The 24,747-nt window shown below is 43.9% G+C and overlaps 1 protein-coding gene across 1 annotated transcript in view; it reads right to left on the bottom strand.

Annotated features, from left to right (window-relative positions):
• Positions 1-23,982, bottom strand: part of MCHR2 (melanin concentrating hormone receptor 2) — a 223,971-nt gene extending 199,989 nt beyond the window's left edge. The window contains exon 1 of the mRNA XM_068279420.1: positions 23,841-23,982. The gene's annotated coding sequence lies outside the window, so the exon portion shown is untranslated. The remainder of the gene's footprint in view (positions 1-23,840) is intronic.
• Positions 23,983-24,747: the final 765 nt, after the last annotated feature.

The following is a 24,747-nucleotide window of genomic DNA, read 5'->3' on the forward strand; positions in this document are numbered from 1 at the left end:
GTATAGCCCGTATAGTGCCCCAGTATAGCCCGTATAGTGCCCCGGTATAGCCAGTATAGTGCCCCAGTATAGCCAGTATAGTGCCCCAGTATAGCTAGTATAGTGCCCCAGTATAGTGCCCCAGTATAGCTAGTATAGTGCCCCAGTATAGATAGTATAGTGCCCCAGTATAGTGCCCCAGTATAGCTAGTATAGTGCCCCAGTATAGCCAGTATAGTGCCCCAGGATAGCCCGTATAGTGCCCCAGGATAGCCCGTATAGTGCCCCAGTATAGCCAGTATAGTACAGTATTCAAGCAGCGTATCTCCTGGCTGCTCTGTGTGCGATGCGCAGGAAGCAGGGCAGCGGCTTCCTGTAGCGGCGATGTGTATCGCCGTTACTATGGTAACCGAGCCCTGCTTCCTGCGCATCACACAGAGAAGCCAGGAGATACGCTGCTTGAATAAATACACGCGCCGGAGAGGGGAGAGCGGCCGCTGTAAGGTAATAACAGCGGCGGGGACGGGCGGAAGGGGGGGGAAGAGGACAGTCCTGCGGCCCAACTGGAAGTGTCTCGGACCACAGGTTGGGGATCCCTGATCTAATGTATGTACCTAGCTTTACATTCACATATACAAGGATTGTTAAGAGACCCACCTCCTCCTTGGATTTCCATTCCTGACATATTTTATCATCTATATTTGGAAACTTTCAAGAGTATGCTCTAATCCCACCACTTCAGGCAAACCATATAATAATCTATAGTGACCAGTTTTTTTCTTGGCTCAACCTGGGACGGGAGGGGTGTGCAATGGGCGTGTCCATGACCGTGGAGGAAAAATGGGCATGTCCATGATATGGTCTGGGCGGAGCGAACTGTAATGTAACTCTGAGGCAGTGGGCCAGAGTTTCCTCCCAAAACACAGATAGGCAAAGTGACCCTAAAGGTAATTAGGCAATGTTCCCCAAACACATAAGAAAGCAGTGTTCCCACAATGATGTGGTGAAATGGGAGATTTGCATCATGTATGTCAGTCCATGACATGACTATGTACTGTGCTGCAGAAGATGCAAGTGCTACATAAATACATAATAATGATATGGCAAGACATTACACTCTGACTATGGCCGGGATTAGATTGTGAGCTCTGCCAAGGACATGACTACATTCTCTGTAAAGTGCTGCCTTAGATGCCAGTGCTATATAAATACATAATAATATGGCAGGACATGAGACTATGACTATGGTAGGATTAGATTGTGTACAAAATCTGCAGAAGCTGCTGATGCTACAATATTAGCATACCATTTAATAATCATGAGCCCCTAAAGTGTTGAATGCTGCAACAATAACCCCAAAGTAGCAAATGAAGTCTCTGACCATCAAATAATAACTGCAGCAACCTCCGACAAATGAAATGCAACTACCGTTACCTCTGACACACGCAGAAAATGATTACTCTGACTCCGCAAATGGTAAATGAGGCAAGCATTACCTCATATGGGCACAGAGTCCCGTGGTTGGGACACCTGGCGGCCAAAAGTGGGCATTAACCTAGTACACACTGCAGCCTGGGACAGGTGACTCTGAACCTGGGATGTGTCCCAGGTAAAACGGGATGTCTGGTCAGTGTTAATAATCTAAACTAGAGCATTCCTTTTATCCACTGTGAGAAACTTTGCTTTCTGCAGAACCTGCCACATGGACAGCTAATATAAAGTCTACCCCCTGCCTTACATCGTGTTTTCTATATCCCTTTTAGATTGAAAGCCCATAAAGAAAGAACTCTCTCCCATATTGTTTATTGTCATTGTGCCATGTTCTGCTACTATCTACATTAATTTTTGTCTTGTGTGCTTGCTTGACTTTCCATACATGCCACCATTATAATGCTCAGATTACAACTTGGCTGACAGTTTAAGCCTCTCTTTGCAATGCTAGCATCTATAGTACTAATGCACAGTTGTAAGTATGCATGGACCCGAAAGCTGAGAGATCACCATGACAACATGGCAACTGTCATATTTTATATTACAAGGATTTTGACCAGTATATAAAACTAATCCTATATACTAATCAACGGTTGTGAATATGCATGGACCAGAAGCACCTGTGGGCGGTGGCTTAGTGTGGGCAGCGCAGTTGTGGGTGGGAGCTTAGTGTGGGAGATGGCTTGGTTTGGGGCTGCTCAATTGCATGTGCAGCTGCTTATGCATCCATGCATACTTAAAGTACCCCTGAACTCATTTATAAATAAAATGATTTTAATGCTTTTTTTAAAATCTGAGTTGTGACATAAGAGTCACAGCACAATCCTTCCCCTTTAGCCCCCGTTCATGCGCTCTGCTCACCCGCGGTGCAAAGCTCATGATGGGCGGGGAGGAAGTGTCAGTACTTCCTCCTCTCTGCCCATCAGGAATGCCCTCTCCACTCGCGCTATTAGTTCCTGTCTGCGCAGCGTGCTATGGAGCTGCGCTGTGTGTGGTACTAAGGTAATTTGGCTCAGAATGATAGTGTACTAATAGGTGTATTAGTACATTATCATTCTGAGCTAAATTACCTCAAGATCGCACACAGCACAGCTCCCCAGCGCACTGTGCAGAAAGGAACTAATAGTGACGAGTGGAGGGGGTGTTCCTGATGATGGACAGAGAGGAGGAAGTACTGACATTTCCCCCCCGCCCATCCACGACCTTCTGCTCTAGTCGAATATTTCGGCTGAGCAGAACGGGGGAGGAGGGTGCTAAAGGGGGAGGAAAGTGCTGTGATTTATGTCACAGCACAGCTAATAAAAAAACATTGAGGGCCCTTTTCCACTAGCGCGTTTGCGCTAGCGGAATCGCAAAATCGCAAACCGCTAGCGATTTTACAATCGCTAGGGTTTGCTAAATAACATAGGAATCGCGGTAGGGTATTTCCACTACCGCGATTCGTTTTTGCCTGAAACGCGATCGCGGTGCGGAGCGATATTTGCCACGATTTTGCTATGCAGTGCATAGCATAGCAAAATCGCGGCCGCAAACGTCGGGAAATCGCCGGTAATTTTTTAGCTTTGCGATTCAGCAATCGCTAGCATTCAGCGTGAACGCTAGCGACTGCTAGTGGAAAAGGGCCCTGAAAGTATGTTACTTTCAAGAGAGGTCAAGTGTACTTTAATTGGTAGTATCAGCAATGACTGTCCACAGGAGGACGCTGTGCCCTAGGCAAAATAAAAAAGGCTGAGAGGGAAGTTACTTGCACAACAATAGCATTGAGCCATACTGTTCCTTTTGGAGTGTACCAAGTCAAGTCTATATATTCAGAATTGTATGTAGCCTCCACATTTACACTGACAACAGTGTCTCTATAAAACAGCTCATATGCCCTCACATGTGTATAATTGCATTCAAGTCTTCTAAGAGGCTGAAATCGTGCTTGTAACAGTAACTATACATCATGAAAATAGAATGTCATCACATAAATCAAGAAGATTTAATTCCACTGGAGAAATCGGGATAATCAAAAGGTCAAAAATATATTAACTGCAGGTAGGTTAACACAATGTCACTTAACATAGTGAATGAGCAATCCTGTTTGTATCAGAAAATCACCCTACATGAAACTCACGTATGGGGGGGGGGGGGAAGAGGACTAGCCCAATAAGTAAAAATAGTACAGTAGAGTACAAGAACAAGGGAGTCTAAAACATTTTTTGAAAAAATGTTATCCATTTTTTCACATTTCAAATGTTATCAATTAATACTGAATGTGGTAGAAAAGACCAATTAGACAGGATATGGAACATTAGTATTTTCAGATTGAATAGGTTTGCTCTTTATTGCTGATGTTTCTACTAGTGATGCTCGGATACCCCTTTTTATTATTCGAGTTTGGTCGAATTCGAATAGTAAATTATTCGAATTCAGTCGAAGTCGAATATTTTTTACTATTCGATTCGACCTCGGACTTCGAGCTCACTATTCGAGTCGGTATTCGAGCTCATTATTCGAGCTGACTATTCGAATTGGCCTTAAATAGCTTCCAACACTTGTTTTGAGGGTGAATGATGCAAGAAACATCTTTTTTTCCAAGTAACAACAGCAAGTGATTATGTGGGGATGTTCCTTTAAAAAAAAAAAAAGGTGGAAAGAGAAGTTGTGTCCAGAATTTTGTTCAGTACTGTATATACTTCTTCTTCTTCTTCTTCTTCATCTTCTATATCTTCTTCTTCTTCTTCTATATCTTCTTCTTCTATATCTTCTTCTTCTATATCTTCTTCTATATCTTCTTCTTCTTCTTCTATATTGTCTTCTTCTTCTTCTTCTTCATCTTCTTCATCATCATCTTCATCTTCTTCTTTTTCATCTTCTTCTTCTTCTTCATCTTCTTCATCTTCTTCATCTTCTTCTTCTTCATCTTCTTCATCTTCTTCTTCTTCATCTTCTTCATCTTCTTCATCTTCTTCTTCTTCATCTTCTTCATCTTCTTCTTCTTCATCTTCTTCTTCTTCTTCATCTTCTTCTTCTTCTTCATCTTCTTCTTCTTCTTCTTCTTCTTCTTCTTCTTCTTCTTCTTCTTCTTCTTCTTCTTCTTCTTCTTCTTCTTCTTCTTCTCCTTCTTCTTCTTCTTCTTCTTCTTCTTCTTCTCCTTCTTTTTCTATATCGTCTTCTTCTTCTTCACTTATTTCTCTTTATTTATTTTTTTTAAAGAAATGCAGCTATTTTTGAGCGTAACAAATAGCTGGTGGCACACGCATGTTGGAAGCGTCATTGTATGTGCTCCCTGGCAGTGGAAACACACAGACAGCAGGAGGTAAATTCAGCAGCAGGAGGAGGAGGATGAGTGTGTGGCAGCAGGCAGTCAATGAGGCAGGCAGCGTGACATAATAGCCCTGGTACCTAGCGGTGATACCAGGGCTGTAAATAAACACAGCAGGCAGGAGGTCCCAGACAGCGGTCGTGCAGCCCACATCGTGTCCAATACACAACTGGGACAACACAGTTTTAAATCCGGGCACCTCTGAAAAATTAAAGCTTTTTTTTTATGGTTTTTTGGTTTTGTTTGTAAAACAAATTACACAGATATATAGCTATTGTTTGACGTAATAGCTGGTGGCAGAGTGGCAGCAGAATGTAATTCTGTGTACCCTGGCAGTGGGAAACACAGACCGACAGCAGCAGCAGCAGGAGGAATGGAGGAGTAATGTGAGCAGCTATTGTTTGACGTAATAGCTGGTGGCAGAGTGGCAGCAGAATGTAATTCTGTGTACCCTGGCAGTGGGAAACACAGACCGACAGCAGCATCAGCAGGAGGAATGGAGGAGTAGTGTGAGTGTGGCAGCAGGTAGGCAGCGTGACATAATAGCCCTGGTACCTAGCGGTGATACCAGGGCTGTAAATAAACACAGCAGGCAGGAGGTCCCAGACAGCGGTCGTGCAGCCCACATCGTGTCCAATACACAACTGGGACAACACAGTTTTCAATCCGGGCACCTCTGAAAAATTAAACCTTTTTTTTTTATGGTTTTTTGGTTTTGTTTGTAAAACAAATTACACAGATATATAGCTATTGTTTGACGTAATAGCTGGTGGCAGAGTGGCAGCAGAATGTAATTCTGTGTACCCTGGCAGTGGGAAACACAGACCGACAGCAGCAGCAGCAGGAGGAATGGAGGAGTAATGTGAGCAGCTATTGTTTGACGTAATAGCTGGTGGCAGAGTGGCAGCAGAATGTAATTCTGTGTACCCTGGCAGTGGGAAACACAGACCGACAGCAGCATCAGCAGGAGGAATGGAGGAGTAGTGTGAGTGTGGCAGCAGGTAGGCAGCGTGACATAATAGCCCTGGTACCTAGCGGTGATACCAGGGCTGTAAATAAACACAGCAGGCAGGAGGTCCCAGACAGCGGTCGTGCAGCCCACATCGTGTCCAATACACAACTGGGACAACACAGTTTTCAACCCGGGCACCTCTGAAAAATTAAACCTTTTTTTTTTATGGTTTTGTAGTTTTGGTTTTACAACCAATTACACAGATATAGCTATTTTTTGACGTAATAGCTGGTGGCAGAGTGGCAGCAGAAGGTAAATCTGTGTACCCTGGCAGTGGGAAACACAGACAGACAGCAGCAGCAGCAGGAGGAATGGAGGAGTAATTATGTGAGCAGCTATTGTTTGACGTAATAGCTGGTGGCAGAGTGGCAGCAGAAGGTAATTCTGTGTACCCTGGCAGTGGGAAACACAGACAGACAGCAGCAGCAGCAGGAGGAATGGAGGAGTAATTATGTGAGCAGCTATTGTTTGACGTAATAGCTGGTGGCAGAGTGGCAGAAGGGCAGACTGCAGAAGGGCAGTACACAGCAGCCCACTGTAGGTGTAAAATGTGTGGCTGCAGGCGACGTAATAGTCAAAGTGAACCAGGCTGGCTTAGTGAGCAGGAGCCAGGAGGTGGTAAAGGGTGGTAAGGCACATTAACGATGGTTCTAAGTTCCGGCAGCCAGTTCATGTCCCCCTCTCGCCGACAACAGGGGCCAGGAACTCGCCTTCCACCCACGCCTGGTTCATCTTGAGAAACGTCAGTCTGTCCACAGACTTGTGAGACAGACGTGAGCGTTTCTCGGTGACCACTCCACCAGCTGCACTGAAGCAGCGCTCGGACAGCACGCTGGAAGGGGGGCAGGACAGCACTTCCAGGGCGTACTGCGCCAGCTCGCTCCAGATCTCCAGGCGCTTGACCCAATACTCCATGGGATCAACAGGGGCATCGCTGTCAAGCCCGCTGTAGGACCCCATGTAGTCAGCCACCATACAGGTCAGGCGCTGGCTGTGACCGGAGGAGGATGCTGCAAGGTTGCAGGAAGTGACGTCAGTGGAGCGCATGCTTGGAACGAGGAAGAGGTGAGTCCTACCCGCCCGTGCCTCTTACACATAGCGGCTGCTTGTATTTAAGGCTGGAGGGTAGCGCAGTTCGGGGGACCCAGGCGAGGGAGGGGGGGGTACGACCCCCTCCCCGCCGCTAGGCCCAATACCCCCGTCCTGCCGGCTACCCCTCCAGCTCGGCGGCCCCCCAGAGCGCGCCCCCCACCGGGGGGGGGGGGGCTGGCGGCGGAATTTTTTTTTTGCCTCAGGCGGCAAATAGTCTAGGGCCGGCCCTGGCTGCAGCCGAACGCCGGAAGTGACGCACAACGTTCCTTGCCGTTTCCAGCAGTTCGCCCATCCCCTGGCAGGTGCGCAAGAACTTCTGCACCACCAGGTTCAGCACGTGGGCAAGACAGGGGATGTGGGTCAGGTTTCCCCTGTCTATTGCGGCAACCAGATTGGCCCCATTGTCGGCCACCACCTCTCCGACTCTGAGGCCTCTGGGGGTCAGCCAAATCCTCTCCTGCTCCTGGAGTTTGGCCAACACATGGGTTGCCGTCAGCTTGGTCTTCCCAAGGCTGACCAAGTGCAGCAGCGCTTGGCAGTGGCGGGCCTTCACGCTGCTGCTGAGGCGGGGGGTTTGGCCAGGTGTGCCGGAGGATGGCAGAGGATCGGAGGAACCTGCTGCAGTTCCCCTGACCCTGCGGGGTGGCACCACCCACTGTGTTGCTGCTGCTGCTGTGCCCGCTGCTGCTCTCCCATCCTCACCCCCTTCCACCAAGCTGACCCAGTGGACAGTGAAGGACAGGTAGCGGCCTGTCCCGAAGCGGCTGCTCCAGGAGTCCATGGTGACGTGGACCCTTTCACCAACCGCGTGCTCCAGCCCTCGCTCCACATTGGCCATCACAAAGCGGTGCAGTGCAGGAATGGCCTTGCGGGCGAAGAAGTGTCTGCTGGGGAGCTGCCAGTCTGGGGCTGCACAAGCAAGCAGCGCACGCATGTCGCTCCCCTCCTGCACGAGCGTGTACGGCAGGAGTTGAGAGCACATGGCCCGTGCCAGCAAGCCGTTCAGCTGCCGCACGCGACGGCTGCTGGGAGGCAGAGCCCTAACCACCCCCTGGAAGGACTCGCTCAAAAGGCTCTGGCGTGGCCTTTTGCTGGCACGGGAATCAGCGGACACAGCAGAGGAGGCCACTGAGGACTGGCTGCCAGAACAGGCCTCAGTGTCGGCGGCAGGAGTTGCAGAGGGGGGAGGAGCAGTGCGTTTCCGCACTCCTGCTGGTGCTGCTGGAGGAGCAGGAGGGCGGGTGGCTGCTGTTGCTGCTGCTGCTGCTGCTGCTGCTGAAGGCTGTGCAGTGATGGGTGTGGTGCCACTGCCAGCACCAGATGCCTTCAGCCTCTGGAACTCCTCATGCTGGTGGAAATGTTTCGCAGCAAGGTGGTTGATGAGCGAGCTGGTGCTGAACTTGAAGGGGTCTGCACCTCTGCTCAACTTCCACTGACAGTGGTTGCAAGTGGCGTACTTGCTGTACACTGTGGGCATGGTGAAAAATTGCCAGATTGGTGACAAAAACAACCCCCTACGGCATGGAACCGCTGCTGCCTGTCTCCCTGTGGTGGTTGGGGGGGGGGGGGGGGCTTGGGTGCGGCTGGTGGTGGTACTGGCAGATGCTGCTGCTGCTGCTGCTGAGCCTGAGACACCAGCAGGCTGTGGGACCTGCCTACTGCTGCCAATGCTTGCAATGATGCGCCTCCTTGCAAGGCCCACAAGCGCATCCTCCTCCTCCTCCTCAGAGCTGCTGATGACGACATCCCCTGGAGCTGGTGGCACCCAGTCTCTGTCTGTCACCATGTCATCATCATCCTCCCCCTCCTGAAACATGTCCTGCTGGGATGATGACCCCCCAAACTCCTCTCCTGATGCATGGATGGGCTGCTTGACTGTCGCCACAGTCTTGCTGCCCAATCCCTCCTCCCCCAAAGTGCCCATCAGCATCTCCTCCTCAAAATCGCCAACAACAGCAGACAATACCCTGATGGTGCCTGGGGTAAAAAGACTGCTGAGTGACAGGTCGGCGACTGACGGTGAACTGGCCTCCTCCCCAGGCCCTGCTGGGCGGCTGCTGCGAACAGGGGTGGTGGTGGTGAGGGTGGAGGCCTCGGATGCAGAGCTGATGGCGGGCTGCTCATCCTCCGTCATCAGTTGCACCACAGTGTCTGCATCCTTTTCCTCAATGGGACGTTTCCGACCCGGCTGGAGGAAAATCGGAGCAGGTGCTACACGCTGCTGCTGCTGTGTCTCTGCAGCGTGAGTTGCAGATGCTCCTGCTGGGCGGCGCCCAAGGCGTCCACGGCCAGTGGCTATAGGAGGAATGTTAGCCACTGACGCTGCTGCTGCGGAACTGTGCATGGTGGCGCGGCCGCGCCCGCGGCTTGCCACAATGCTGCTCCCTCTCCTCCTGATTCCCTTGCTGCCCTTCCCCTTGCCCAAACCGCGCTGGCTGCCACTTCCAGACATCTTCGATGTTTTGGGCGTAAACACAAAAGTTTTTTAAAAAGGGCGGGTGAAAAGTGGGGTACTTTAATGGAGTGGGTTGGTGGGTGAGGTGACTGAGTGAGTGTCTAGTACAGTAAGTAAGTAGTAACAGTCAGGAAGTACAACTAGCAGTTACAATAATCAGTAGTAATCACAAGGAAATAGAGTGTGTGTACACTACAGACAGTGAGTGCACGCACGCGCAAACACGCGCAGGAGCTAGCCTATGAACAGAGACTGAGTGAGTGTCCCTAGTACAGTAAGTAAGTAGTAACAGTCAGGAAGTACAACTAGAAGTTACAATAATAAGTAGTAATCACAAGGAAATAGAGTGTGTGTACACTACAGACAGTAAGTGCATGCACGCGCAAACACGCGCAGGAGCTAGCCTATGAACAGTGACTGAGTGAGTGTCCCTAGTACAGTAAGTAAGTAGTAACAGTCAGGAAGTACAACTAGCAGTTACAATAATCAGTAGTAATCACAAGGAAATAGAGTGTGTGTACACTACAGACAGTGAGTGCACGCACGCGCAAACACGCGCAGGAGCTAGCCTATAAACAGAGACTGAGTGAGTGTGCCTAGTACAGTAAGTAAGTAGTAACAGTCAGGAAGTACAACTAGAAGTTACAATAATAAGCAGTAATCACAAGGAAATAGAGTGTGTGTACACTACAGACAGTGAGTGCACGCACGCGCAAACACGCGCAGGAGCTAGCCTATGAACAGTGACTGAGTGAGTGTCCCTAGTACAGTAAGTAAGTAGTAACAGTCAGGAAGTACAACTAGCAGTTACAATAATCAGTAGTAATCACAAGGAAATAGAGTGTGTGTACACAGACAGTGAGTGCACGCACACGCAGGAGCTAGCCTATGAACAGTGACAGTGAGTGTCCTAGTACAGTTACAGTATATAACTACAATACAAAATACAATCAATCAGTAGTAAAGGACAGCAGAAATACTGGTATAGATGAGAAATAAACAGAGGACAGGAGAGAACAGCTGCCCACACAGGCAGGCCCTGAGGCCTAAAGCTGTAAGCCTGCAGCAGCTGTCTCTCTCTATGTAACACAAAAGCTACTAACTAAAATACAATGTCTATCTAACTAACAACAATATAGGTGTATATAGGAGGTGTATGTGAGCAAAAACGCTCGGTGAATGACCACAATAAAGCTCTTGCTAAGCCAAAGCACAAAGGAGCAGATCTCTCTCTGTGCAAAGTCAGGCAAGGACAGAAAAACGGAACATGGCGGCCGCTATTTATAGGGTAGGGGCTGGCCAGGGTCCCCCTCTGTGATTGGCTGCCGTCAGAGGGCCTGGGAGCCATCTGATTGGCTCTAAGGACATCAATCTGGGCTATGACGCTATTCGTGCTCGGTATTCGAGCTCGAATAGCGCTGTTAGCTCGAATAGCGCGAATAGTGAATGGGCTATTCGAGTTCACTCGAATAGCCCATTCGAATAGCTCCAGCTATTCGGAGCTCGAATACCGAGCTCGAATAGCTGAAAAAGAGCTCGAATATTCGAGCTACTCGAATATTCGAGCTCTGCTGAGCACCACTGGTTTCTACACTATATGAATAAAGAAATACAATTGATTTGCATTCTTTTCTGTTTTGTTTTATAACCGGATCTGCAACTGGATTGTTCTTACTGCTGCAATGAGTTTATTTTCCTTCAGGGGCCTTTCACACTAGGGCGATGTGATATTTTTACCACACCCCACCACAGGGCAATGAAAGTCTATGGGCAGGGGCGTAGCAATAGGGGTTGCAGAGGTAGCGACCGCATTGGGGCCCTTGCCACTTGCACACGGGACAATTTAGGAGCTTGGAGTTCTAGGTGGGCCACCACCATCTTATGGTTATTTAATATTTACAACCTTGCCCACTTGTCCTTTGTGCAAGATTGGTAAAATTATAATCATCATGTATTATTTATTGGAGTTTGATTGTGTGCGGTCGCCTTGGGAGTCTGCAGCTGGGACAATTCTTGGCCATTGTTGCCTTTTGGGATAGCCTGTGTGCATATAATTGTATGTAACAATTATTATTTATCAATCGATTCAATTTTGCCCTGCAAACTCCTTCCTGTTTCTATTTTAAAGAAAGAATTACATTCTTATTACAATAAATAGCAGGTGGTTGAACAGCATATACTGGTAGTGTGTGGTTTTTCTTGGTTTGTGTTTGACCAGTGCTTTTGCCCACCTGGTTTGCATGGGGTTATATGCATTATAGGGTAATGGTTTTTGTATGTATAAAACTTTTATGCCCACTCTCAGGTACACTTTAAAGGATAACCGAACTGACATGTGACATGACATAGACATGGGTATGTACAGTGCCTAGCTAAAAATAACTATGCTGTGTTCCTTTTTTTCTTTCTCTGCCTGAAAGAGTTAAAAATCAGGTATGTAAGTGGCTGACTCAGTCCTGACTCACACAGGAAGTGACTACAGTGTGACCCTCACTGATAAGAAATTCCTCTTTTTACCTCTTTCTTGCTCTTAGAAGCCATTTTCTGCTAGGAAAGTGTTTTCGTAGTTGGAATTTCTTATCAGTGAGGGTCACACTGTAGTCACGTCCTGTCTGAGTCAGGACTGAGTCAGCCACTTACATACCTAATATTTAACTCTTTCATGCAGAGAAAGAAAATAAGGAACACAGCATAGTTATTTGTGTGCTAGGCACTGTACATACACATGTCTATCTCATCATGTCACGTCAGTTCGGGTATCCTTTAAACAGTAGTAAACTGTTATAAACAATCTTACTGTGGCTACTGAAGTGTGATATTATACAGTAATATGTTTAATCAAATGCATAAGTCTTTTGCAAAACTAATAATAATTATTACAGAAACATTATGTAGTATGTTTTATAGGTCCAAAATCACAATGAATTTTTCTCTGATTATAGTGTAATATGTCCAGCTGTCTGCTCATTGTTAGACCTCCCATTATGCACCCCACCCACCAAAAAAGAAATGTCCTAATAACACAATATATTTTAGGAAGGGGCAATTGGTACTTTTCTCTAATTGGCCCTTATTACAGCCCTAACTAACAATCCAGGTGGATGCATACTGAACAAACAAACAAACATATTTTTCAGCATTTGTAATGTTTACAGTTAGTGAAAAGCAGCAATCCTTTTGTTTACTGAACAGTGTAGACAACAGTTTAGTTACAATTACAGTGCTGAGAAAACGGAGCTCCTCTTTCAGAATTTACTTATTATAATAATTATTTTAATTGCATTAAGTATGTTTGTTCTTTATATTTGGCAATAACCTCAGAAGCATGGAAGCCTGTGGTCCCACCTCTTTGTTTAATAAAGTCAAGTCTTTTATAGGGTCTTCTGAATACACCTTTTGTTACAGAATGTATCATGTTGTGTCATTTTGTCCCACAGTAGGACATTGCAGCTAAGTGAAAGGAGAGGTTTATAATGAAATATTAGTAAAATGATGTACTTGAACTCTACCAGTGCTCCAACTATTAAAGTTGTTTGTGATCTGCCTTTGTGACTTTCTGTGTCCTTGTTGCATGCTAAAACCTGGAAATTCCAAGGAGAAGAAAATCAATTTGGCAGACTGCTGTAATGATTGTTTTGACTTATTTGCAAAAGTGACACCACATTAGCTTTTCAGTTATGATGTATTTAAACATCTGTGTAATTTTACATTTGCAACTAGTCAGCTATTTTGCCTATAGTTGCTCTTCATGATTTTTGCAGAGTATTTCTCAAGAGCATTTATTGCAGTACCAAGACAAGATGCTCACATTTGGATGATACATTACATTCCCAACCTTTTCTACATCACAAGATAAAGTTCAAGGCAGTCTTCTTTATACATACATATATGATCCATAAGATTGGAGGGGCTCTGCAAATGAGGGGCAGCACAGCATCCCTCTTAATTTGCAAAGCACCCTTATCCCCACCTTATGCTCAGGAAGGTAAAGGTAACTAACCCCAGACATGTGATGCTAGGCCAAAGGGAATGACTTAAAGTAGATTTTGGTTCTGGAAGCCTAATCTATCTTCTGATAAACATTCTTTAATTCCTAAGATTCCCTTTGCAAAGTTTTGAATATGGAATTTATACACAGATATAGCCATTGCTTCCACACTTTGTTTAATAATGATGTCACATCTTGGTAACCTGTTCCATAGTCAACAATGTATTTACAAATAGAAACATTGCTGAATGTTAGTTTCAACAGGGGGTCTTTTCTGAAGGGGTGTTAAAGACCAAACCACCCTCCTGATCTTATTTTTTCTACAATAAAATCTTATTTAGTTAAAAATCAAATTATGCTTGAGGATTGCAAAGCTGTGATAACAGTTGTGCAGCATCAAGTCTGTGCTTAACCAAGTACTGGAAAAATTCACAACCTCCCATAGCTGTCATAGCTGCTGTTAATACAGTTTAAATGTATCTAAAAATAATAGAAAGAAAATGTGTTTAAGATTTCAATAAAGAGGGATATTCGGAAAACTCCAGCAGATGTTAAGAAGAGAATAGTTAATATTATTAAATATTCAAGAAAAGACAGTTCAAGTCACAGCTGCTTGCAGGTTAATCAAGTTCCTCCACACCAAACTCACTCGTCCAAGTCTTAGTAAACCTTGCTTTCTGCACTGGTGTGCCATCATGTTGGAACAGGAAGGGGGTTCTCCCAAAAATATTCCCACAAAGTTGACAGAAAGAAATAGTCCAAAATGTCTTTGTATCCTGAGGCCAGCTTTGTTCATTAATTTTGTTATGCGATTGTGATTTTTCATTTGCATTGCATAATCCCTCATAGAGATGTTGCGAACACAGTATTTTCCATTTGCGAACGGCAAATGTTCGCGAACATGCAAACGGCAATAGACTTCAATGGGCAGGTGAATTTTCAAACCTACAAAGACCTCAAACGTAATGGAAAAGTTGTTTCAAGGGTTCTAACACCTGGACTGTGGCATGCCAGAGGGGGATCCATGCCAAAAGTCCCACCAAAAATTACGGAGTTGACTCAAAGTTGGGTTTTAATTCCTAAAAGGCAGAAATCACACTATGCACAGCTCTGGGTGTCAGTGGGCTGTAGAGTGTCGCACACAGAAAAATGCAATAGTACTATCAGAATACAGTGAAATAATAATGCACTGGAGTGGTTCTGTGGTTCAAACCCCCCCCTCCCCACCGCTGTGCCTGCTGCCCCCCTTCCTGGCTAATAACCCCTCCAGGCTACCTGTGGGCAATAATACTACCTATGGGGGGCATCCTCACAAGTTTGCCTCAGGAGGCAAAAAGTCTAGAGCTGGCCCTGAGTGTCACAGCAAGTGAGGAACAAAAACACAGGCCTAGCTAATGCTTTCCCTACCTATCTACAGCAAGCCAGCAGCTTGTCAGCAGCCAGCAGGTAATTAATCCAATATGGCCACACAACTGCTTTTTTGATGGGGGTTCCAGGAGGGGGTGCTAGCTGACTGGCTGCCATGTGTCTGCTGACTGTGAGGTAAGGGGTCAAAGTTTGGCTCTATGATGATGTACAGGGGGCGGGTTGAACACGCCATATGTTCGCTGAGAACGGGAATAATGGAAATTCGCCGGAAACTGTTTGCCGCCAACTGTTCGGGCCATTTCTAGAGTTTAGCACTAATAGACCATTAAATCACAGTTTCTCACAAGTACTGCCAGTTAACTTACTGAAAGCCAGTAGATTATTCATATCTATGTCAGCGATTTATGTCTGCAACTTATTTTATAAAGGCTTAAAATATTTAGCTGGTGGATAATCTAGAAATATGCTTTTCATTATTAACATGGTATTTATCCTTTATGAAAGCCTGTGTTTGTCAAATACCTTTTGCCAATAGTGATATCCAAATTAAAATATATGCATGTATTTATAGTACATTCTTGTTGCATACAATTGTGTTTAAAATATCCCCTTATGCTTTGAATTAACTAAAATATATTTACTGCGTTATGTTCCTATATACTGTAATTTATCATTTTCTAAAATTGAAAATTGTGTGATAATGAATTTACTGTAACAAGCACAAGCACCCCTGAACATATCATAAAACCAGAAGACCACATGTCATGAATTCCACATGCTGAGAACCACTTTTCTAAAGGATGGCTTTAAGATTACTCTACTTTCCACCGCATAATCAGATAGGCTGACGTAAGTCTTTGCAGTGCAATTCACTAACCACATATGTGAAATTACTTCCAAACAATACCAGAGTCACAGACTCACAAAAACATTCTAAAGAGTTTTATTATGTGTTCGTTTTTCAATTGTACTGTGGAATTATGAAAGCAGTTTCTGAAATAGACATTAGACAATAGACATCAGATGCACTAACCTTTTGTCTTCAGTTAGACAAAACTGGAGGGAAAAAGTTGGTGCATCTTATATTTTGAATGTAGAGTGCCCAGGTAAGCACTAACCAATCTGGCGCACTCTTCTCCCCCTCTGCCTCCACTCCAGTCATCTTGCCAGTGCCACTGTACTCCAGTCCTCCAATGGTCCCGTCCTTTATATTGCATGCATCTCTATCTGCAGCCCCTGCACATCCCGCTGCTGTACATGCACTGTCTTTCCTGATCACAGCTTCCTTCCTAGTCACTTCATGGTAACTGTTCCCCATTTACTGTGTGACCTAATGGCGCACATGCGCTTACATCACATGTGACCCCGTAACTAAGTAGTATACTGTAGTGTAGTGTACCATAGTGTAGCATAGCTGGTGTGGGCATCACGTGTTAGAGTACTGTAGTGTAATGTTATGTAGTGCAATGTACCTGGTGGGAATTAGGAGTTAATTAAGTGTAGTGCAGCGTAACTGGGGGGAGGGGAGGCGGCAGGGGTTAGTGTAGTGTAGCTGGGAAGTGTAGCTTAGATAGAGACCGTTTGAGGGGAAATTTCCACAAGCCACCCCTGCAACATAGATGCACCAGGTGTAGTATTTTTTCACCTGAATTTTGCCCTCTTAAATCTTATAGTCCAGAGCGTCTTATAGTCTGAAAAATACAGTAAGAAGCTTCAAAGTGTTAGTTATAATTTCAAAAGGAGGTTTAGGGTAATTTAAGAGCAGTAGCACAGATGTTCTAGTAAAATATAATTTTAAATATTCTCTATATTATTACTGGATATATAATAAAAATACCAGATTCTGTGGAGAAATCCGTAAGGAAAAATTTAGAGCAAAAGAAGAAGAGGGCGGCAGAGGATAAGATGCATAGACAGCATATGTTAAGCTATGAACATGCCTAGGCAACAATTGAAAGAAGCAGTGATTGACAGACATATCTGGTGTGCAAAAACTCATATGGTCATGAAGAGGCGGAGTCAACTAAACAAATGAGGAGGATATTATAACTTGATCAATTGCTCCTTTTGGTTTAACTGTTCAAGCGTAACTTCAAAAGTCTTTTTGTTGAATTTTCCTTGTGAGCTACTGAAGCCTTAATCTTGGATTTCTTTGTGTTAGTGAATTCTACATCCAAAAACCAAAAGAATGTTTATATAAATGTATTTATTGTAGTTGTTTTGTGTCACAAGTGTTTTTACTTCAGAGAGATTTTATTTGACCTTTATTCAGGTACATTTAAGTAGCTTAGGGCGTTTGTTTAATCAGCTAGAGAAAATCATACCCAAAGGTAAAATTAAGAATAGAACAAAGACTATGGCCTAGTGCACACCAAAAACCGCTAGCAGATCCGCAAAACGCTAGGGGTTTTTGAAGCGTATTTTCTTATTATTATGAAGCGTTTTTCTAGCGTTTTGCGGTTTTGTGTTTTTTTGTGTAGCAGATTACAGATATTGTTACAGTAAAGCTGTTACTGAACAGCTACTGTAACAAAAACGCCTGGAAAACCTTTCTGATCTGGCGTTTTATCAAGCGTTTTGCGTTTTTCCTATACTTTACATTGGAGGCTGAAACCCCTCCGAAATCCCCCAAAAAATACTGCAGCCCGGTAGTAGGCGTTTCTGCAAAACGCCTACCGCTCTGGTGTGCACCAGCGCATTTAAATACATTACCCAAGTGTTTCCACATCCACAAGCGGATCTAAAAAGGCTACTAAAACTGCTTAGTGTGCACTAGGCCTATGTTACAGTGATGTTGAGCCTCTGTTTAAAAACTTGTATGACATATATCACAGATAGAAAGGTCATTCTGTAATATGTTGGTAAAATTATCTTTCCAAATGACTTTTGCAGCCTGTGGTGCATGTCTAGAGCTAAGTTCATATAGCAGGGTTTTTTTGTTTTGTTTTTTACAAGAATAAAATTAGTACGCACTCATGCTCTGTCTGCAATAAATCTTGGCCAGTAACAAGTAGTATTTCTGCATGAGTAATTAGCTGCAAAGCCACCACCAAGTGGCACTGTCACTGGGCCCTGATCATAAGAAATGACATGTGATTGGGACACGAGTGCACATGTGGGAGTGTGCATCAGCAGCTTTTGTTTTCCTGGACATAGAATTTACATTCATTCAATGCAGCCATCCAATTTTCCAGTTCCATTTGTCCACATTTTCTCATTATTTCTCATGATTTGTTTCTAGTAGTTTGTATTCTGTTTATCCTTGGTATTTTTTGTATTTAATTGTAAATACCTCAACAAAGTGTTCTTTTTGGTGTTCTTTTGCAGCACAGCATCCTATTAATGGAGTCTCTAGAGAAGACCAGGAAGCACTAACAATTTATACTTGAGAAACCATGGAACACAGGCAATGTTAATCTATGAGATTGGAGCCTTGGGGGAGAGAAAAAACAGATACTTACTTTGGGAGGGTGAAGCCTTTGGTTCCTCAAGACGCTTTCCCTGTCTTCCTCCACCAAGCCATTCACAAACAGGGACCCCCAAAGTGTGGCCATAGTGCACCTGAGCAGTAGCAGGGCCCTGCTTAGGCTTCGGTTGAAAAAGCTGAGCCAGATTAGGTCTTTGCTATTGTGTAGGCACGGGCAGCTTCAGGCATGAACAGTTGCACAGACCCAATCGAGCTCAGCTTTTGCTGCAGACACCCAAGCAGGTCCATGCTTTTGGGCATGCACAAGCCCTCAACAAGGGTCCACAAGCAGATTTTCGGAGGGGACAGTAGAGGAACAGCAAGGAAGCGCAGGATGGTTGGAATCTCTGGATCATCCAGTGGCTTCCCTCTATTGAGGTAAATACCTAAATTGAACCCTTTTTTCCCCTACGAGCTCCCTTTAAACAGCTGATCAAGCAAAGAATCAAAGCCTTTAAATTAGAAGACACCTCAGCCTATAGAGCAGCTCGAGCTAACATCAAGAAAGGCCTCTAGTCTGCAAAACTTAAATATAATGAACAGATTGAGGAGGACTTTGACAATAACTGAAACTTGCAGCGTATGGGCATTCCAGTAAGTACATAAAAAAGAATGGCACACAATACACACTGGCCAATAATAATGCCAACCTAGCAGAGATGTCAAGTTTTGACAAAGATACTTAACGACCTTCAGTAAACATTGACTGCAGACTTGCAGCATTTTGCCCTACCTACACATATATGAGGAGTGTCAGTCACTCACAGATTTCAATATCAGGAAAGCAGAAAGTCCTGATTGTGTGCAAGGACATGTGCTCAAGGCCTTCGCTGACCAACTAGAGAAAGTATTTACACAAATATTCAACCTCTCTCTCTTGCTGCTTGCAGGGAAGAAGTTAGGAGCGTGACTGCATGGTTTGACATAAACAACATGTTGTTAGATGCAAAAAGGACCAAAGATGTATTCTGGACTTTCCCCAAAAACACCATTCACAAACCAATAATGATAAATGCAGAGGCTGTGGGGAGAATTTACTGCTTTCTGGGAGTCACCATCCCAAAGGACCTGCCATGGGCTGACAACGCTATAGCTGTTATTGGTAAAGCACAACAATGTTGTTGGCTAATTTCTACAAATGTTCTATAGAGAGCATCTTGACCAACTGCACAGTGAACTGGTACAATAGCTGCACCAAGGCTGGTAAAAACAAAAAGCACTGCAGCGGGTAATAAAAATGGCAGGGGTATCGGCACTAACCTACCATCACTTGAAATCTTGTATAAGAATTGCTGTGTGAAAAAGGTCAAAAACATTATCAAGGATAACATTCACCCTGGAAAATCTTTGAGCTCTATCAAGGTAGACATTTTAGATCAATCTGCATAAACACAAACTGAAAAACAGCTTTCTCCCATCTGTGATACACTTTCTAAACTCAATCTTCTCTGAGATAATTTTTAATTGAACATGTGCAATAAGTCATGTTGGTAATGTGCAATCAGGGTCGGTTCTCTCATGGAGCAAGGTAAAACATTTGCATCAGGTGCAGAGATTGTACTGTGTGTTTACACTTACAGCATGCAGTCATGCTGGGAGGAGAAGCGAGAGGAGAGCGAGCGAGGTGAAGAGGAAAAGCAGCTCGTTGCGCTGTGTGAGGAGTCTGACAGTGAGTGAGGAGGGCGGGGGGGCTGGAGAACAGCAGTGCTTCATTTGACTTGTGCAACAGAATGGAGGAGGTCCTGACTGAGGAGGAATGGAGTGGCTGAGGGTGTGCAGTTTGTTTGTCACAGACTCACCAGTGTGCTATTGTGTTGAGCGGCAGCATGTCATGTGAGAACATTAAATAAAGCAGAGTAAATTGTCGGGTGCTTTGCGATCATTCCAAATCAGGGGGTAGGGGTGTGCATCCTCATAAGTTTGCCTCAGGCAGCAAAAAGTCTAGAACCGGCCCTGTGTGCAATAAATCTTTCACTAATGGGTGGAATAACAGTTATGCTGCTAATCACTTAACACTGTATGTAACATTTTTAAATATTTGGTATACTTTGTAGAACTTATCGATTTCTACCTTGTTTACTTTCACTTCTGTCCTTTAAATGCACCTTGGGGGTTGTTATAGAAATAATTTCATTGTGTTACACAATGACAATAAAGTGCTTGAACTAAACTTGAACTTCAGGAGAAAGCCACCTTACATCCTAAAACTTAGTAAAGCATGTGACTGTCTCTCCCCTTGTCTTCTCTTTGACTGGCCTCGGCAAATGTAACTTCTCACTGGCAATTGACCCTGCTGCCATGTTACCCATGATGATGTACATATTGGGCCATTAGATGTCTCCATCTGTCAAAACTACTTCCAGAATTTCCTTTGTTCCTGAAACTGCTGCTGTTTCTATTAAAATATGTGAAAAACACTTTTATGGAGAAATCCTGTATTAATAACCAAATAAACACAACATACAGATTTAACTCTATATCTTTAAAGTGTACCTGAGATGCCAGCTCCCTGTATTGTGTCTGCTCCTTTGCTATCCTACTGGTTCCCTTCGTTATGCCAATGGCAGCCCCCTAAAAGCATTCTGCTCATGAGCAGTTCACCAAGACTGTAACTGCGCTTGCAAAAAATGCTCCTCCCCACAGAAGTGCAATTGGGTGGTGCATGGCCGGGATTGCACATGCACAGTAATCTGTGACCTAGCTAGATCATGGACTGTACAGAAGCACAATGGAGGAAACTAGTAGAATGGTGAGGGAGCTGACGAACTATAGATGGCTGAAGGAAGTCCCTGGGAAGTAAAAATATTTTCCTCCTTTGCATCTCAGGTTTATTTTAAGTAATAGTAGTAATCCACTCCAAATAACAAATTTGAGGGCCTATAGCCAGGGAAAATGTGATAGCACCTGTCTATATCATAGACTTACCCACAATTTCATGGTTCCTGGGGGAATCATTTTAAAGCGGATCCGAGATGAAAAATGAACTATAACAAGTAACTTGTCTATATATCTTATCTAATGTTTAGATAGTTTACACAGTAAATCTAGCTGCAAACAGATTTAATAGAAAATGATTATTTATTCCTGTGATACAATGACAGCAGCCATGTTGTTTGTAAACATTACACAGAGGCAGGCTTATCTGCACCATCAGCACTCAGACTATGAAAAAAACCTAATCCCCCCTCCTCCCTCCTCCACTCTTCCTCTAAAATCAATGGCTAGTAACACCTCCTCCTCCCCTGCCCAGACTGAGCTCCCATGAGCCCTTGCTACTGCCAGGGCTCTCTGAAAACCCGTGGGCGTGGTTTATTTAGTTTATAGGGAATTGGAGTATTAAAACAAAAACAATAAGTATTTGGCTTGAGGAATGCCCTATAAACAATAGGAAAGGAACACAATTATGCAATGAGTAAAAGTTCACCTCGGATCTAGTTTAAGTTGATAACCCACGAGCTACTTGAAGATGGCGGAATAAACTGCATACATGCAATAGGGGTGCAAGGACAAATAGGCGCCTATGGTACTAGCACCCATAACTGCTGGGCAGTGATTGTTTCTAAACTCACTCAGTGCTAAAGTTATATACACACACTTGATTTTTGTTACTTAAAATAATATTTTTGATCATTTTGTGATAAAAATTTAGAATATGTACATATATTCCCAGATACTGGTGGCCTCCCCTTCAGTGATCTGCTATATAGTCATACTGTACTACTGTAGTGTCCACTGAAAGCTTCCAAAAATCATTTCCTGTTTGCCTTGCTCTCTCAACAGGACAGAATGGGCTGCTTCGGATGAAGTCAATTAGGCGCCACGATAGGTAGGCATCTAATAGTTAATGTTATTTTTTGGGAATCTGACACTCCGGGCAGTCATTTGGGTGCCCGATGCAACTAGTAGCTGATTGGTTGCTACACAGTATTTAATAGTTGTAGCCAATCGTAGACACTGGAATTTAGTATTAGGCGATAGGAGTGGGGTTAGGCACCTAGAGAGAGGGGGATTAGGGTTAGGCAATAGGTGGGTGGTAAGGCACTAACAGGGGAAGTATTGGATTTAAATAGATGCCAGGTAGTGTTAGCATTAAAATATTAGTTATTTAATTGTCAATATTTTACCGTTGACAATACCATCCAGTGTCCAAGTGATACGATAGTGGCGCCTCAATATGTATGTATGTGGGCAAACAGCTCACCAATATGTTGACTAAAGATAAACTGTCACCTAAGCCAACAATAAAATATAATTTCAGGCAGCATGTATCCCCATATAGAGAAGTTTAGATATGAGAGCAAAATTCCATAGGACCAGTTTCCATTACATGCGGTGCAATAAGGCAAAATAGCCGCATTGCACCGCGAGTGTCCTGAATCCAATGCACGGCAATGGAGCAGTTTCCATTGCGTGTATTGCTTGTGAAGCAATTCGAGAATCTGCAGCATGCTGCAGATTCTCATATAGCCGCATCCACCTGCCGTCCTCTCCATACACTTCCATATCCCCGGATGCGGAAGTGATGTGAACGGCAGCGGAAGTAATGCGCTGCGGCAAGGTAGCTGCATTTGCATCACTTCAGCAATGAAAAAGGGCCCTTAGTAGTATATGTTGCCCAATTATCCTTTGCAAAGAGATGGAGGACTGAATTCTGCAGAAGTAACTAGAAAAGGATTGTGATGTCATCATAAGGGGTCTCAGTAGTGTGCTCATCAGAGGCATCACTAAACACTGAATAAGGAATTAGCATGCAATCTGCTTGTTATAAGTACATCTAAAACATTTTTTTTCTTCAAAATTAGTTCCATATTTACCTGCATCAAAAACTCAGATATTATAATATTATATTTCATCAGAGTTATAAGTAGTTTTTTTCATAGCTATTCATGAAATATATTGTGCATTCTATTGGATTTGATTGATAAAAGTAAGAGAATACACTGAGAACTTAGTCACCTGAAAATATCTACAAGGTCATGCCTCATTCATCGCCAGGAAACAGAGACGAGTATGACGATTCAAACATCTATTGAGAAAACTCACTTACTTTATTTTTAGTAACATCATTACACTCTTGAATCTTCCCAATCCATAGCTGATATACATTATATATACTGTTGTCATCTGGTTATACCTGGCAATAATGCACTGCAAATACTCAGCAAAATATAGTTCAATCGCAAGTTAATGCATGCTAAACTGTAGGAAGTAAAATGGAATTCCTTAAACATTAAAGTCATTTAAAACAATTCACCAATATACCTCTATTTTACTTGCAGCAGTTAAACTATTATTGTGGGGTTTTTTTTGTTTGTTTCTTTAAAAAAAAAAAACAAAAAACAAACAAAAAAAAAACAGGTCTTGTGTTTTTTCTTTCCAATGCATTAAGTTTTCAACTGCCAAATCATCTTGACAATAACCACATTTCAAATACTAAACCACAGGCACATTCATCATTTGTTTCATTAGAATAGTAAATGAGGTTAACTTAAAAACACAGTCATATTAGAATAACACAGACATTTAGAATAACATAAATGATCATTTGAAATGAATGGGTACATGAGCTGATAGAGACAATGCTTGAGCAGTATTACAGTTCTACAGTTATTGTCTAATAGTGAGACACAAACATTAGTGAAGTGTCATATATTGTAAACTGCTCTATATATCATCACCTACCTTTCTGTAGAGTAAGCTGCAGGGTGCAAGAAACAAATACAGCAGATGCTCTTTCCTTACATTCCTCAGGATCGAACCAGGGAATTAATTGTGCTGCATTTTATCCACAGAAAGTTAAAAAATCTTGGGCAGCACCTATTCAGAAGGTCACTCTTCAGCAAGGGACAGCGAGACCTGCTATTCATTTCAGGTCTTCATCACAGTGACAGCGAAGAGCTCCTGTGCAAAGCACACACAGCGAGTCTGCAGCTAGCCAGCCTCCTGGCTGTTCATCTAGGCAAGGCGTTTCTTTTTAATGCAAAGAGGATGAAATTAAGAATGACTGGAGAGTGCAACCAGGCTGCAGGAAATCACAGGTGGAGCATGCTGCTTTAGACCTTTTGAAAACCTTGCAGATGCTCTATCTTCACTCATATATTTATTCACTTTGCGAGAATGATCAAATATTATTCATAGTCATTCTCTACCCCGGGGAGCAAAACGTTTTTTATCACACATATTCTATTTCTAAAGACTTGCACTGCCATACTTTTACTGTTTACTAAATACTGTCAAACTATCATGAAAAATACAGGTAGTCTTCAGATAGCGAATTAGATAGGGACTATTCATTCTTAAGTTGAATTAAGTAAGTTGGAACACTTTCTCCAATGTGTCTCCATTGTCCCTTCTGTCCATCTGTACCTCCAGTGCCTGCAGTGTCCCTATCTGTCCCCCTGTGCCTGTACTGTGCCTTTAGTGTCCCCCTTATTCCCCCTGTGCCTGTACCGTGTCTCCAGTTTCCTCCTCTGTCCCCCTGTGTCTGCACTGTGCCTACAGTATCCCCTTCTGTCCACTGAGCATGCACTGTGCCTCCAGCAGGGCCGGATTTACCATAAGGCACTGTAGGCACGTGCCTACAGGTGCC

This window comes from Hyperolius riggenbachi, chromosome 4 (genome assembly GCF_040937935.1).
Source record: "Hyperolius riggenbachi isolate aHypRig1 chromosome 4, aHypRig1.pri, whole genome shotgun sequence".
Classification (NCBI taxonomy): Eukaryota; Metazoa; Chordata; class Amphibia; order Anura; family Hyperoliidae; genus Hyperolius; species Hyperolius riggenbachi.